This window comes from Lissotriton helveticus, chromosome 3_1, assembly GCF_964261635.1.
Source record: "Lissotriton helveticus chromosome 3_1, aLisHel1.1, whole genome shotgun sequence".
NCBI classification, from domain to species: domain Eukaryota; kingdom Metazoa; phylum Chordata; class Amphibia; order Caudata; family Salamandridae; genus Lissotriton; species Lissotriton helveticus.
The window spans coordinates 1,853,574,686-1,853,588,756 of NC_136061.1; positions in this window are offsets into that span (position 1 = coordinate 1,853,574,686).

Below are 14,071 nucleotides of genomic sequence, written 5' to 3' on the forward strand. Positions count from 1 at the left end.
AGGGCTTAATATATCCATGGAAACAGACCTCACAACACTGTGGACAGCCAGACGTCCGTCCGGCAAGGAACAAAAATGAGATTAAGAATGGAAAAATGATGATTAAATGTACTAGCCATTCACCCATAAATAAACGGTATATCAATTATATCCTGAAAGTTCATGGTACCATAATACATGGTGATACACTTGTCCATAAAAACCAGACATACAAAAATGGAACACAAAGAAGGAGAGAAATATAGGATACAGAATGCATTCAATATTGAATCAGTATTAGTTCCCCTGTTACGCAAGGTCAGTGATATTCATAGGTAAAGGATGTAGTTGTTCAATCTATACATTATATACAATATGCAATATGATATATTCCCGAAAATTGCTGAAATGATACAGCAGACATAAAGGCTGATCTGACTACTATATCAGATAATGCTCTTTCTTTCATTTGCCCAAATGAACTATCATTTCTTCTCCGCTGTTCATGCCCTTAGGGGATTTAGTGAACAGGTCGATGATGTACCTCGATTCGAGGCGTCTAAGCCTTCTCAATCTATCCCCACCCCGTGGGTTGTATGGGACATGATCTAATCCAAAAAAGCGTAATTTACTCCTGTCCTTATTATGATATTCGGCAAAATGCTGTGCTACCGGATAGGCCTGGTCAACTTTATCGATAGCCCTAAGGTGTTCCAGCACTCTGAGCTTAAGTTGGTTGATGGTGCTCCCAATATATCTCAGACCGCATGGGCATATCAGACAATACACAGCATAGGTGGTACTGCAGGTGATACATTTTTGGATCTTTTTTGTCCTGCCAGCATCAGGAATATCATATTGTAAAACCCTTCAACTATTGATACACGCCTTACACTTCCCGCAAGGGAAGAAGCCACTCATTGTTTTTAAAGTGTTAGTCTGAGGTGGTAAGGGTTCTAGATGACTATGTACTAACTTATCACCCAAAGACCTAGCCTTGCTAAAGGTCACTAATGGATGCGGTGGTAGATCCTCCCTTAGAACGTCATCTGTGAGCAAGATGTGCCAATTCTTGCGCATCATGGCTCTGAGACTATCTGCACCAGTAGAATAAGGAGTGATCATTCTTAAAACATTTTTTGTATTAGCATCTGCCCCACCCAGTTTCTGACAGAGTAGGTCCTTTCTCGGGATCATTCTCACCTTCTTCAAAGTATTAATTAAAAGTGGTTCATCGTATCCTCTGAGTCGGAAGCGTGACAGGCATTCCGAGGCAGCCGCCTCGAAATCCTTATCTTGGGTACTATTTCTTCTTATTCTTAAGAGTTCCCCATAGGGGATACTCTTAATGAGTTTAGGTGGATGGGAACTTTTGGCAAAAAGGATTGAGTTCCCCGCTGTCTCTTTACGATACAACGCGGTATGGACATGGCCATCCTCAATGTACACCCGTAGGTCCAAGTAGTTGGCTGCCACCCCGCTAATGGTCCCAGACAGGTGTACATTATAGATGTTATTGTTGAGGGAAGGAATATATTTTGCTGCCATGTCCTCAGTCCCCTGCCACACGATGAACAAATCATCAATGTAGCGGTACCAGTGTACCACTTTCCCGCTCTCCCCGCCTTTATGATGGCTCCTGGGCACCTGCTCCTCCCACCAGCCAACGAACAAGTTCGCATAGCTGGGAGCGAAGCAGGTGACCATCGCCGTCCCAGAGGTCTGCCGGTACAAACTATCCTCAAACAAAAATATATTGTTGTTTAAACAGAATTGCACACATTCTATTAACATATTATTGTGTTGTGCAAAACGAATCGAGCCTTTGTTTAGATAGTGTTCCACGGCAGCCAATCCGTGGGCATGCTCAATGATGGTATATAGGCTGGTAATGTCCATCACTAAGAACAGATAGTCCGGTTGCCAGTCCATATTGTCCACTTTGTTCAAAAAGTCTTTGGTGTCCTGGACATAAGATTCCAGATTTAGGACCAGAGGGAAGATGTAATTGTCTACAAATTTAGACATGTTTTCTGTCAGCCCACCGATGGATGCCACAATCGGTCGGCCTGGAGGGGTGATGTTGTTCTTATGTAATTTTGGCAGGTGGTAAAACGTAGGTACCATCGGATTACTACTACGTAAGAAAATGTGTTCATCCTTGCCAAGCATGGAAAGGTTATACCACTTCAAAATCAGGGTGTCATATTCCCTGATACTCAATTCATACAGTTCTCTGGTGGTGGTAGTATAATACTTTATGTTAGAGAGTTGCCTCATAGCCTCTTGATGATAATATTCTCTTGTCATTAAGACGACATTGCCTCCCTTGTCCGAAGGTTTTATGATCGTTTTTTTGTCGCTTAATAATTCTTGTAAGGCTCTCTTTTGAGATTGAGTGATGTTACTTGTGGTTGAATGAGGAACATTTCTTTATTTTACTAATTCCAACATCACGGCTTCTGAGAAAGCGTCAATAGCATCCCAGGGAGATTGAGGAATGAATGTTGAGAGGGGTTTGAAGTGACTGCCATCCCTTTCCTGCTCGATGCCCTGGGCCGCTGCCCTCTCGGCCATGTCCATGTCAAAATTATCCAAGCCCTCATTTTCGGTTCTCAAAGCTTCCATAGCTTCGATACAGGGCATGTCTTTACCCCTCAGGGTGTCGGTAGCTGTTAACCTGATCCCAGGTTTAGGTGTCCCCTTGATGTGTGGTCTTGTTTTGAAATACTTATGTAATTTAAGTTTTCTGGTAAATTTGAAAAGGTCTATCTTGGTTTGCGTGAATTCAAGGTCCGCTTTGGGGCAGAAGGTGAGTCCCAAACTAAGAAGTTCGTGTTGTTCGTTGGTCAGAGATCTATTCGTGAGATTAACTACAGTTAGGTTAATCTCTTCGGTCTGATCAACATTATTTACTTCCTCGTTTTGCGGTTGGATCGGGTTTGGGGTTTTGGCTTCCCCCTGCCCCTTCCTCTTCCTTTTGCCACCTCCCCCTGATCTCCTGGTTCTTCTTCTTCTTGTTGTTCCGGGGGCTTGTTTTTGCCTCCTCTCAGCCAATTTTGCCGGATTAGTTGGAACTCGGTATGAAAAGGGACAGGGATTCTCCTACGCTCGCTCCTCTGTTCTCGCTGATCATCACCTGATTCATCTGCCGTTACCTCGAACTCTGAAGTTGGTACACTTGAGCCGGGTGTCGTTGTAATTCCTTGATTCATGGCTTTCCTAGGTGCGTCATATTTCTTTGCGAACGTAAGGATACGCCCCTGTCGATAGTCGTTTTCATCGCGCTCGAACTTTTCTTGTTTTCGCGCCATAATCTTTTGTTGATATCTGACCAATCGTTTTTTTAGGGCTTCCTTGAGTTCATTCACCTTTGCTACATCCCCCTCTGCGTCAATGGTGGTTTCCAGCAGATGAATTTCAGCCAGGGCCTTATCCCTATCGCTCCAAGCCTATTTTACTAGGAGTTTAAGGATGCCATCACAGTACGCTTGGGTATGCTCTTGCCAGTCTGTTAGTAACTGCGGATCAGGGTGCTCATACGCAGGTACGGTATACACTCTCAGCCCCCTCGGCACCATTTTTTCATCAATATAGCTGCTGAGGCTGGTGGCCTCCCACCATTTGCGGATCTCCCGCTCATGTAGCTTTTCAAGTTTGAAGAACAATTCATTTAGTTTGTTGTTTCCGTTCCCCGCCCCAGAGGACGAGGCTGTCGCTGTTGGAGGTCTATCCCGTTTTTTGAACATGTCTTGCGCAAACGCGCGTCGTTCATCTTCACCAAACATCTCCATAGTTCAATGGGGTCGGGTCGTACTCACTAAATCAAATGCTGTAACTCGATACCATTTTGATTCGAGACACGCTGCAATTCACCTTCCTGGGCGCTCTGCCGTCAATTACTGTACTTCCTCACAAATATAAGAAAGTAGGAGCTCACCGGTCAGACGTGTAGTCCGTGCCTTCAATCGGCCATAGAGGAATTTGATACGGCGTTACTTCAGAGCCGAACCTCTCCGGTGTCCAAACGTATCACGGCGGTGCTCGAGGGATACCAATTTTCAACGCTCGAGTTTTCCACGAAACCCTCAGGCACTCTGGAGCGGGTGCTGCTCAGCGGGTCGTAGACACCCGCAATATAGAACGCTCAAACACTCCTCCGTATCAGGAAAAGAAGGAGCAGCACTCCGGCGGTTACTAGCACAGCGTGTAGTTTATTTAACAGCAAACAAACGTTTCGGCGGAAGCGTTCGTCAGTGTCACGACCCACTGCCCAACATACACATTTAAATAACATCATGTATGAGTGATGAACATCAACAAGGGACAAACCCTTACAACGCCACAGTGAGCGCCATTTTGGAATGGTTTTTTAACCTTAGAACCAATGCATAATTAACCCATGAATTGGGTAACTATACATTAAAAAAGGGGTCAAAAGTAAACAATTACTTCTAATTATAGAAATAATCAAGCCGTATAATGTGTATATATATATATATATATATATATATATATATATATATATGTGTAATGTACATTTATCTAGATAGATAGACAGACAGACAGATATGTAGATAGATAGATAGATAGATAGATAGATAGATAGATAGATAGATAGATAGATAGATAGATAGATAAATAGATAGATAGATAGATAGATAGATAGATAGATAGATAGATAGATAGATAGATAGATAGATAGATAGATAGATAGATAGATAGATAGATAGATAGATAAATAGATAGATAGATAGATAGATAGATAGATAGATAGATAGATAGATAGATAGATAGATAGATAGATAGATAGATAGATGAGACGCCTCACTACTTTCTGATAACAGTCTCCGTTGAGGTGGCACTACTCACGGACATGAGGGTACTGGCACTCGACGGGCTGATTGTAGTGACTATTTATTGGTGCAACTACAAAACAAACCACCCAACATGTTTAGGTACCAGCATTGATCATGTGATATGCACATGAGCATAACCTTGATCAATGTCTGTTGTAGGTGACCACACCAGTTTTTTCTGTGTCCCCTTCCCTGCCCCCTTTAAAATCACTTCTAGAGAAGCAGTTACTGCACAGTGTCTGTGGGTTGATGGAATACACCTGTATTCTGTCTTCGTTTTGGTGGGTTGAGTGCATGACAGGTGCCCACTCTGTCCTTTCAATGGCCCAGGAATATGTTTTCAACAGTGATGTTCATGGACTTCCTTGTAGTCATACTGCAACAACACAGAATGACAGATGTAGCCCGATGTTAGTTCTGAAGTGCCAATCAGCTTCTATGTCCATTCACAAAACTGAATTCCTCCAATATCTGCAATAAGTAAGCCATTTCTCACACACATATATCAATGTACTTTAGATTTTTGAAAGACAGCAATTACGCTAAGTTTCCAAAGATACCCTGAATAAAATTCATCCATGTACACGAAGTTTGGTGGAATTATGCTTAGATGTTTGAGTAGCTCTGCGAAATCATGAATGTAGTGATTTCATGTGTACCCCTTTGTTTTGTTGCCCTCTTATAATTTGTGACTCAGTTGGCTAATCTGCAAGTAACCCAAGATGTCAACAAAATTGAAAATATTTTTGTTTTCTAAGTTATGTGTAGGTCTGCTAAATAGTGAAAAGGTTATTGGCAAACAAAAATGTTTTCCCTGCCAATGGGAAATGAGATCACCCCGTAAATACATAGGCACTACTACACTGTAGAAGTTTGTAATGTTTTCTAAGCATTTTACTGCATAGACCTTTACACTGCATGTAAATATTTTATTACGACGTAATATTTATGTCACTGAAAAAAGGAAGGGGTTAAGGGTTAAGGTGATTAGCTATTAAGGAGTCAGGGGTGGCTAGAGGTAAACGTGGGAGGGGTCTTAAGGGTTTAGGGCTGGGTAGAGGTAAAGGGAGGTAAGGGTGTTTAGTGTTCAGGCGTGGGTAGAGGTAAAGAAAGGTAAGGGGTTTCTGAGGAAGGTAGAAGTAAAGGAACTAAGGTAGTTTTAAGGGACAGGTAGAGGTAAAGAGATGTAAGAGTTTTTAGGGTTCTGCAGGGTTTTAGGGTTTTTAGGGTTCTGCAGTGAGTAGAGGTAAAGGGACGTAAGGGTTTTTTTAGGGCTTAGGGGCAAGTAGAGGTAAAGGGGAGGTAAGTATTGTTTACGGTTCAGGGGAAGGTAGAGGTATGTGTGCATATAAGAATACCATCCCTTAAATTACAAAGGGCTAGATGTAGGTAAATGGTATTTACCGATTCGTAAATACCGAATTTTACCGATTCGGTATTTACAAATCGGTAAATGCTATGTAGGTAAATGTTCGGTACAAATTACCGAATCGTTAAGATTCGGTAATTACCGAATCGTTAAGATTCGGTAATTACCGAATCGGTATTTACCGATTCGGTAATTGCCATTGATTTCTATGGGCCTTGAGGGCCATAGGAATCAATGTCAATTACCGAATCGGTAAATACCGATATGGTAAAATTACCGAATTGCACCCCTGATTCAGGCTTGTGTGCCATGTGACACACATACATGCCCCCAGGGCATGTGCATGTACACAGGAATTCGTTATTTACCATGCAATAGTATTACATGGTAAATAACGAATTCTTAGGGGCCTGTGGCACTGTTTCCAGTGCCACCTACATATAGATTTACCGATTCGGTATATTTACCGAATCGGTATTTTACAGAATCTGTAAATTTACCGATTCGGTAAATTTACCGATTCTGTAAAATATAGGCCCCCTACATCTCAATCACCTTGCAACCGGCCGTTACCGACCGGTATTTGGTGACCTACATCTGGCCCAAAGTGTTGTAAAGATATAACGTTTAAAAAAATGGATTGTGTGAAGTGTTGTGCGACATTTATTTACTTTGTATAAGGATTTTATACTGCATTGATGGTATGAAAATAAAAAATATATACTTTTTTTTTTTTAATGGATTGTGAAAGTCAATTCGTTGTATTACATGCGTTGTAAATGCAATTGTTGTCAAGTCTGATATTCGCTGAGAGATCACCAGAGTGCGGAGAAATTATTATAGTTATCCATCGCTCCGTAAAGAGCCCACAGACAATAAGCAATGCTTTCTTTCAAAGCAAACATAGGGTGAGATGACATCAACATGGCTCAGCTATCAGATCCTACTCAAACCCCAAATCCTTTTCCGCACTCTGCACTGGTCATCTTGCAGCACAATGAGAGGAAAGGCTGGCTTATGTAAATACCTCCTATGTGAGCCAACCTCCAACCTAAGGAAAGCACAGTGAGCACAGTTTTTCACAGCCACTGCCAGAAGTTTCTTGCAGTATTTTTGAGCTGATCAAGCTCCTTGTTCGCACATTTGAATTCAAAAGGCCATTCAGATCAAGTCTCATCCATATCAAAATGCCTCCCCAGTCCAGTGCAGCTCCCCTACGTGAATACATTGGTAGTTGAAGTTTTTTGTGGGGGACATTCAGAAGGTATTTAGTATCAGGTCTGACATAATTCCACCACATACACTCATACATACCAATTCATGTTTAACTGCTCGCATAAAAGTCCAATGATCCCCCTGCTAAAATGTGGGTAAAGGACACTTTGCACTCTCACCACATGATCAAATCTTCACGGTATTTAGACTTGCACTTTGCAAGGTCACTTCCGGGTCATATTGGGGAAGTGACAGAATATAACAGTGGTCCCCAACATGTGGCTTGTGAGCAACACTTTGCTTACTGCCCCACAAAGTGTTGCTCGCCCTGTGATCCTTACAGCTATGTATTTTGTCAGTGTTAAACTGGGCAAGCATTTGTTTTCTTTTATTTAGGATACTTAAGAGGCTGTGCTGATTAGCTCTTCTCTAGCTAGCTACTCAGCAGTCAAGTCAAGTCAAGTCAAGTTAGAATTTGTATAGCGCACTACTCACCCAGAGGGTCTTAAGGCGCTTGAGGGAGGGGGGGGGAGTGTTACTTATCGAATATCCAAGTTTTGAGTTGTTTTCTGAAGGAGAGGTGGTTGGGGAGAGAGTTCCAGGTCTTGGCCGCTAAGTAGGAGAAGGATCTTCCTCCCATGGTGGATCTTTGGATGCGTGGAATCGCGGCGAGGGCTTGATTGGACGATCGTAGTTGGCGGGTGGGGGTGTAGAAGGTCAGGCGCGTGTTGAGGTATTTGGGTCCTAGGTCGTAGAGGGCTTTGTGTGCGTGGGTGAGTAGACGGAACGTTATTCTCTTGTTGACGGGGAGCCAGTGGAGGTCTCTCAGGTGACCGGATATGTGAACTTGGCGTGGGATGTCTAGGATAAGTCTGGCTGAGGCGTTCTGAATGCGTTGGAGTTTTTTCTGTAATTTGGCTGTTGTTCCGGCGTAAAGGGTGTTTCTGTAGTCCAGTCGGCTTGTGACAATTGCTTGGGTGACCGTCTTTCTTGTTTCGGTGGGGATCCAGCGGAAGATTTTTTTGAGCATACGTAGGATGTTAAAGCATGATGATGAGATGGCGTTGACTTGTCTGGTCATCGAGAGGGAGGAGTCCAGGATGAAGCCCAGGTTACGTGCGTGGTCCGTTGGTTTGGGTGCGATGCCCAGGGCCGGTGGCCACCATGAGTCGTCCCAAGCGGAGGGGGATGATCCTAAGAGGAGGACTTCCGTTTTGTCTGAATTCAGTTTTAAACGGCTGTTTTTCATCCACTCGGCTACTTCTTGCATCCCTTCGTGTAGGTTGGTTTTGGCGGTGTTTGGGTCTTTGGTGAGGGAGAGGATCAGCTGGGTGTCGTCAGCGTAGGAGATGATGTTGAGGTTGTGTTGGCGCGCGATGGATGCGAGAGGACTCATGTATACGTTGAAGAAGGTGGGACTGAGTGAAGATCCTTGTGGTACGCCGCAGATGACTTCAGTGGCCTCTGATCTGAAACGGGGGAGGCGGACTTTCTGGGTTCTTCCGGCGAGGAACGAGATGATCCAGTCCAGTGCTTTTCCTTGTATCCCGACGTTGCTGAGGCGTTGTATCAGGGTGCTATGGCAGACTGTGTCGAAGGCTGCGGAGAGGTCCAGTAGGATGAGGGCAGCTGTTTCTCTGTTGTCAAGTAGTGTTCGAATGTCGTCTGTGGCTGCGATGAGGGCGGTCTCAGTGCTGTGTTTGGCTCGGAAGCCGGACTGTGATGGGTCGAGGGAGCCGTTAGATTCGAGAAAGGCGGCGAGCTGATTGTTGGCGGTTTTCTCAATGACTTTGGCAGGGAATGGGAGGAGCGAAATGGGGCGGTAGTTCTTAAGTTCGGTGGGGTCTGCTGTGGGTTTCTTCAGGAGAGCGCTGAGTTCGGCATGTTTCCAGCTTTCCGGGAAGGTAGCAGTGTTGAGGGAGCAGTTGATGACATCTCGGAGATGGGGTGCGATGATGGAGTCTGCTTTGTTGAAGATGTGGTGGGGACATGGGTCGGTTGGCGATCCGGAGTGGATGGGGTTCATCAAGCGGATGGTGTCTTCAGTGCTGATTGGGTTCCAGGCGCAAAGGATGTCGGAGGGGGGCTTTGGTTTGGAGGTGAGGGGGTGGACTGGTCGCCAAAGCTGTTATGTATGTCAGCGATTTTGTTGTGGAAGAACGAGGCTAGAGAGTCGCAGAGGTCTTGAGATGGAGTGATGTCTTTGGTGTCGGCGGTGGGGTTGGTAAATTCTTTGACGATGTTGAATAGTTCCTTGCTGTTGTGGGCGTTGTTGTCGAGTCGATCCTTAAATGCTGATTTCTTGGTGGATCGGATCAGCTGGTGGTGTTTGCGGGTGGCGTTCTTGAAGGTGGTCATGTTGTCAGTGGTTGGGTTTTTTCGCCAGGCTTTCTCGAGGGTGCGGCAGATCTTTTTGGATTTCTTTAGTTCGTCATTGAACCAGGGGGCTTTTTTGCTACCTTGCTTGGTTAGATGGTTTTTCAAGGGTGCTAATTCGTCTGCGCAGTGAGTGATCCATTGTGTGAGGTTGATGGCTGCTTGATTTGGGTCCAATGATTTGGCAGGAGGGTTTTGGTAAAGCGATGTGAAGAGCTGGTCGGTGGTAATTTTGTTCCAGTTTCTGCGGGGGATTGGTTGTGGGTGGTGGTGGGTCGTGGTTTTTTTGTAGTTGAAGTGAACGCAGCTGTGGTCCGTCCAATGGAGGCCTGTGGCGTGATTGAAGGAGATGTACTTGCTGGAGGAGAAGATTGGGTTGAGCGTGTGTCTGGCGTAGTGGGTGGGGGTGTTTACCAGTTGTTTGAGTCCGAGATTGGCGAGTTTGTCCAGAAGGGTGGTGGTGTTGCTGTCGTTGTTCTTTTTCAGGTGGAAGTTGAGGTTTCCTAGTAGAATGTAGTCCTCGGAGGGGAGGGCGGGTGGGCTGATGAAGTCTGCGATGTCTTCGCTGAATTGTGTGTGGGGTCCTGGGGGTCTGTAGATGAGGGTGCCTCTGAGTGTGGTCTTAGGGTCGGTGTGAATCTGGAAGTGAAGGTGTTCGGCGGTTGCGAGGTTGTCGTCGGAACTGGTCGTGATGCGGATGGTGTTTTTATGGACGATGGCGATGCCTCCTCCTGTTTGGTTGGTGCGGTCCTTTCGGATGATCTTGTAGCCGTCCGGGATGGCTATGGCGATGATGAGGCGTTCATCAAGCTTTCTGTGAGAAAGGCGACGTCCGGCGATGTGGTGTCTAGTAAGTTCCATAGTTCAGTGGCGTGTTTGTGGACCGAGCGGGTGTTGAGCAGGATGCACTTCAGGTGGTTAGTGTCGGAGTTCTGTTTGGCGTTTGTGGATTTGGTGTGGGTCCTGATGCAGTCTAGCTTGCAGGAGTGGCAGGTGAAGGGTCCATGGGTGTGTCCTGGGACGGCTTGGTAGCAGTCTGGGAGACGTCCTGTGTTGAGTGCAGAGATGGTTGCGGCGTCGTACGTTATGCGGGTGGAGTGGATTGTGCGGGGACCAGGGGGTCTGGCGCTGGGTGCGGTCCGGGCGCGGACGGGCGAAGACGGGCTTACCTTTGGCATGCCTTCGGCGCGCATAGGGCGCGTCCGCTGCGCGTGGACACTGCGCGCAAATGCAACTGTCATAAGTGGAGAGTGGAGGGGGGCGGAGCGAGGGAGGAGCAGCTGGGAGGCGGGAGCGGGGTGGAGAGACAGGCTAGGAGGCACAACAACAAGATGGCAGCAAAAACAAAAGTGAAACAGGACGAGATTGGGGTACAGTCTGGGATGTCGCTAAGATATGGGCAGAGGCACCGGCACAATCAGGCACAAATGATTACAAAAGCAGTGCGAGCAATGCAATATAGCGCTACGATATCAGTCAGCCACAAACAATAATACAAGCAATGAGGGCAATGCAATATAGCGCTACGATACCAGTCAGCCACAAATGATAATACAGGCAATGAGGGCAATGCGCAAATTGGTTAATGGCAGCAATGAGCACAATAGCGCTATGATACCAAGTGACCAGGGAGCGTGTGGGGAGCGACCGCTTCTGAACGAGTCAAGACGGTCACAGCGCTGAGACAAACGGGACAATCCTTAGCTATCTGTGGGAGGGAGGAGCAGCTGGGAGGCGGGAGCGGGGTGGAGAGACGGGCTAGGAGGCACAACAACAAGATGGCAGCAAAAACAAAAGTGAAACAGGACGAGATTGGGGCACAGTCTGGGATGTCGCTAAAATATGGGCAGAGGCACCGGCACAATCAGGCACAAATGATTACAAAAGCAGTGCGAGCAATGCAATATAGCGCTACGATATCAGTCAGCCACAAACAATAATACAAGCAATGAGGGCAATGCAATATAGCGCTACGATACCAGTCAGCCACAAATGATAATACAGGCAATGAGGGCAATGCGCAAATTGGTTAATGGCAGCAATGAGCACAATAGCGCTACGATACCAAGTGACCAGGGAGCGTGTGGGGAGCGACCGCTTCTGAACGAGTCAGGACGGTCTCAGTCTGATACTTGTTTTTGTAGGAATTGTCTAGAAGAAGCACAAATGTTTTAATATCCAGGGTCTGAAGCATTTAAGCCATATACACCTTAATGGCAGGTTACCAAATCTAAAAGGAAACTTCAGGCTTTTTGCTGAAAGTCCCCACTAAAGTCAATAGCAGGAGCTGTCAAGAGTAGAACATTAAGCGGATGCTCATTAGCAGACCATCCTAGGAGAGGTTAAAACCCAGACAGAGACAGACTGTCTCTGCTCCCCCTTCCTTTCAGTTCTTAGCACTGTACCTGTCTTGCTTACTGTGTTCTGTCATATTGTGATTGCCTTCTACATTGTGAGAAGACCTGTCAATGGAATACAGAATTGGATAAACACCACAGCAGGTCTGTTGCCAATAAAGGGACTGTAACTACTTAACTACAGCCCAGTTAAGCAGGGAATGGCAACGAAGATTCACTGTGCTTAAAAGAATAATATAAAGTTTATGAAGTATGTATACTAACAGCTTCATCGAAAACATTGAATTGTGTTATCGGTGGCAATATTGAAAACTACAGGTGTATGATAATTGTGATATTAAAAAATTGCACAGTGTGCATACTGAGGATACCCGGGGTTTGATTTACAAAAGTAAGTTACACTTTTGAGTAAGTTTACACTTTGTAGTAAGTTTACTACTTTCGGTAATCACAAACTCGGAGTGCAAACTTTCTAAGAAAGTGTAAGTTACATGTTTCCACCCCCAGAGTTATGCAATTGCTTACCTCTTATGTGGGTGGGTGACGTAGATCCCTAATTCCCTCCCTTACACTCCTTAGAGCCCACTTGCTCTTCTCTAATCCCATCGCCTTTATTGATTACACATCGCCTTTTCCCACCCACTCCCCTGTGCCCCTCCCACATTTACAAGTAAAGCCTGTGCTTACATATGCACACATAAAAGGATAGGCAAAGTTACACTTTCTAGTATGTTTTGTAGTATGCTTTCGTAGTACTGTAAAATGTACCACAAAGTGCAGCCCTGAAAAATTACAAAATGAACTGTCTGTAGACTTGGGTACCGGGATCACCGTGCCACTGGGTGCAAGCTAGCCTGGCTGATGAGGGGTGATAACCCGAAATCAGTCCCCGGATGCCTGTTTCCTGTCCAAGGAGGACCTGGCTTGGCAATTCGGGCTGGACTGTGCCCATGTGGAACAGGGTCAAGACTGATTTGGATATGGCTGGGTCTAAACTGGGGTGGCATTGTGTGCAAAATGACAGTGGATTTAACCTGATTCTCTTGACTGAAGTTGAATATTTGATTTGTTACACTTTTGGTCCATCATTTGTGTGTCTTTTGATGTCTTCGATGGTAATGATTTACGAAATAGTATGGGCACTCTTCCTTTTCTGAAGCCTGTTGACAGTGGTTTTGCGTTGTAGGCAGTGGAGTACTTGATGACAATAGACCGTTTCCCACGCAGTTTCTTTTCAATTTCTCTGAGCCTGTTTGGGGTCAATGGGTCACATTATTATATTGTTATAATATTCAAGATAAGAGAGAATATTCTTATATTTCATCACTATGTAATATGAGAAAGACCAATTACTTTCAGAGATATTATTGCAAGGTCCCCAAAAGGGTATAACAAGAGCATATTGTGTAGTTGTTATGAATGGAAAGGTTTCCTGAAAGACTTTTCTTTTACAGCAGTAGGAAGCAAGCTGTGACAGAAAATTGCTGCTAAGTGGTGTAGAATCCGGACTGGGAACTGTTTCACAGACTGATTCACAGAGGAGAAGGTAATCCCAGTTCTCCAGAAAATGAGAAGAGCGATTAATATCCAGGGCCCAACAGTATATGGCTGTAAGGAGAAAGAGTGTGACCCACAGGCCACTAAATGGATGTATGACGTTACAACGCAGGCTATTACAACGCCTGCCTTTACAACGCGGTTTTTACATCACATACCATTACAACGCATAGTGCTTTTAGGTGCTGGATAGTGAATAGTTTAATTTACTATTCCAACTCCAGTCCCCGTGGACACTAGGGAAGATTATTGGATAGTAAATTAACCTATTCCCTATCCTATAGTGCCCCCCAGAGCAATGCGTTGTAATAGTTTGCGTTGTAATGGTTGCATTGTAATGGTAGTGCATTGTAAAAGTT